General features: G+C 35.1%; 1 pseudogene; it reads left to right on the top strand.

Annotated features, from left to right (window-relative positions):
* The first annotated feature begins 209 nt into the window (after positions 1-209).
* LOC110209881 (small ribosomal subunit protein uS14 pseudogene) lies at positions 210-379 on the top strand (annotated as a pseudogene).
* Positions 380-3,647: the final 3,268 nt, after the last annotated feature.

Raw genomic sequence — 3,647 nt, forward strand, 5'->3', positions numbered from 1 at the left:
ATTATAAAAATCAAGTGAGACTCAAATGAAGAGATATGAGAAGATACCTCCAACATACCTCTTGGTGGAAGTGGTAGCTCCATGGGTGTTATACACTGCACATGTTTTCAGCCTTTTTCAACATATCACTCAGCGCTGCTGACATTTTTTCCTCTTTAAAAAACACTATTTGGCTTTTTCTTTTGTCTTGTGTCTTTGCTAGTGGCACCATGGGTCACCAGCAGCTCTACTGGAGCCACCCTCGAAAATTTGGGCAGGGGTCTTAGTCGTGCCACATCTATTCAAACCAGCATGGCCTGATCGCAAGTACACTTCAACATATGCCTGCCAGTGCTTCCAGCAGTATGTGAAAGACAGCGGCTTCATCAAGTTGGACTAAGTTATATTTATGAATCTTGCTTCAGTGATTATACTGACCATCAGTGATTACCATTTTACTGGACCCTGGACAACCTAAAGATCAATCCTGTTGTACCTGCTATGCCAATTTGCATAGATAATTTAAAAAGGTCATCCTCAGAAAAAATAAAAATAAAAAAATAAAAAACAAATTAAAAAATACTATTTGTCATATGGGATGGCTCTTTGGGAGACGGAGGGATACATGGGATAATATGGTGGTGCAAGAAATCGAAAATATCAATTAAAAACTTATGAAAATTAAAAAAAAAAAAACTTTAAAGCTCAGGTTTTAGAAGAAGCATCCCAGTCTTCCCAGCTGCTAGTGTCTTCCCCTCTCAGATTACTTTTCATCTACTCTGCATATACCTTGGATATACCTAATTATTTACATGTCTTGCCCATTAGACTGTGAGGTTTTTGAAGATAAGGAATCTTTTGCCTTTTTTTTTTTGAATCCCTAGTATTTAGCACAGTGCCTGGACAAGGTAACCACTTAAATGTTTTTTGAATGACAGATTGACAAACAAATGCAACTTCTGCCAAGAGTTTCATTTTAATCTTCAACTAGGATCATATAACTCAAAACAAGTATTTCAAAGACCAGGAAGAACAGTAGAATGGATCAACACCTATATTTCCTCAAGATAGAAAAAAAAAAGAATTAGGAGAAATCTCAAAAAAGCAGAAGAATCCATGGGGGATTTTTATTTAGAATTTGGTGAGAATTGGGGGAAAAAGAAAACAAAAACAAAACTATTCACCACAGACCAGATAACTCTATAGTATTTTAGCAGAAGTGTAACCTGAGGTAATGGAAAGACACATGGTTGGTGGAAGATTTCAAAGACTAGAGAGAGTGGTCCATGCAGGAAGGAAATACAATTCTTCAGCTGTAAGCAGATTGTGTTAAAGTTCAGGTGGTCCTATGCTAGTCACAGTGGTGCATGCCAATAAAGAGTAAAAAAGCCTTAAATGAGAACTGGATTTACAGGAGGGAGTGGGTGGGGAAAACAAGAGGTGTGATGCTATCTGTGGAATTCCATCTCTGAATTTTACCCTAATCTTTTGGGCTTCCTAATCTCATAAAGAGAAGATTAGGTAAAATTGTATGTGGTGTGCTAAGTGGGAAGAGAAGATAGGGATGTCTTGAGACAGAAGCATCTGTTGTTACTGCCTTCAAGCAGATGGTAGTTTGTAAGGCAAGAAATTTCACCTAAGTCCTCTCTGAAGGCAGTAGCCTGAGTTGCTAAGAAAATCAACCAATAATTTGACAAATGAATGCAAGAAAACATAAAGTTCATCTTGAAGAATGGACTTAATTAACAATGTAAATTATGCAAAAAATGTAGAAATTGGTCGATACATTAGTACAAAGATATAACACCTACTGAATACCTAACAAGATATGATCAGGTGGTCAGAACTGCATATCAACAACTCACTATCTTCCATAAACTATCAGATGACCAAAACCAGCACTAAAAATACAACTGTCTCTATGATATCCTTAAGAAATCTACAAATAAATTGTGCTAGAACTAAGATCATCCCAGAAAGAACTGTTGCTCACCATCATGCTGGTATAACATTGAGCCACACAAACAAGAATATTTTTAATAGATGACCTAAACCAAATAGTCAAGCTCAGAGAATGTAAGCTTTCCAAATATAGACACATAGTAGATGAAATCAAAATCACCTAGGATGGACATATAACCCCAACATCTTGTCTGCTCCTGGTTGTTGTCTCAAAGTACTTTCAGTGACTCTATAGAAGATTCCTCCAAAAAATAGTCTCATGAACTTTGAAAGTCTATAGAGCACTAAAAATAATAGTCAACAACTTGTCCTAGGTCCATTTTTATACGAATTTTATTTTTAATAAAAGGATGAGAATGAAAAAAAAACAATAATGATGATAGTAGTGATGATGATGGTGGTAGCTATGATGATGATGATTAATTGGTTATAACCTTTGTTAAAGTTTATAGAACACTGAGCTTACCTGAAACTCATTACACTATTGTGAGGTTAGTAGCACAGCTATTTTTGTTCTCTCTTAATAAATGAGAAAACATAAGCTCAAAGAATTTAAATGACTTGCTATTGTGGACTGGACCTGATTCAAACTGGTCCTCTGATAGCTTGCATCCAAAATTGGAATGAAATGAGATACCAGTAGCTAATAGTAAACAAGAGAATGTTCACTTAGCTATAGAGGAGGAAGGACATTCTGAGCAGGGAATGGATGCTACTTTGGCATATAGTCGTGATTCCGAAGTTCCCAGGACCTCAGCTCTCCTCTGCTGATGTTGCTTAATGTGCTTGTCTGTGGTCAGAGGCCTGAGGGATGAACCCCACCTTCTAATGTCCTTGCTATTTTGTATCCAAACAACCAGGAAGCTATTTCCCTGGTCTCAGTCTTTGCCCCTGAGCCCATTAAACATCAAGGACACTTTCAGGATCTTTTAAAGACAAAAAAACTAGGCTAGCCTGCATGGGATGGGAGAGAGAATTACAGTTTTGAGCCCATTATACATGCTATATATTGTGCCATTTGCTCTGCAAAATACATGTTAAAAATGAGCAATGTATTTCACATGCTTTATTCTTTCATTTTAAAATTGATGTATTTTTGTGGATATGCTCCTTCATATTTATTTTAAATTCATGTATTTCTATATAATGTAGATTAATCTTTCCTATTCACTAGGACTCTAAAATGGATTGTTAAGAATTTTAGAGTCTTCAATAAATAATTAACAAAATAATTCAGTTGCCAAATATTCCTGCTTTGATTATAGACGTGGTGGTGTCTAAAAGATTTGCTCTGCGGAAAAATTGGTTTTAAAATATATGGTTCAGGTTCCAAATGTACAGTTTATAGTATCTTTATCTTTTTGGATATCAAGTCTATTTCCACGGACCTGTTTTTGGAACAATAACATTTCCTTGGGTAAGTAAATGAAAAGGAAAGGTCTTGAATAAAGACTGTAATCCATGGTATTTGAATGTAAAGTTACATAATCATTCCCATTATTATTATTATTATTATTATTATTATTATTATATTATTATCTTTAAAGATTTGAAATATTTCCCTGATGTGAGAAGGTGACTTAAACAAAACAAGAATTCAGAAGAAGAATGGCAACAACAAAAATTCTAGATCTCAGAATACATTGGTAAGGCCTGAAGTTCATTCCTTATTTCTTAAAGATGATTCATTAGAATTGGAAAGAATT

Source organism: Phascolarctos cinereus, unplaced genomic scaffold, assembly GCF_003287225.1.
Source record: "Phascolarctos cinereus isolate Bilbo 61053 unplaced genomic scaffold, phaCin_HiC Scaffold_5;HRSCAF=322, whole genome shotgun sequence".
In the NCBI taxonomy this organism is placed as follows: Eukaryota; Metazoa; Chordata; class Mammalia; order Diprotodontia; family Phascolarctidae; genus Phascolarctos; species Phascolarctos cinereus.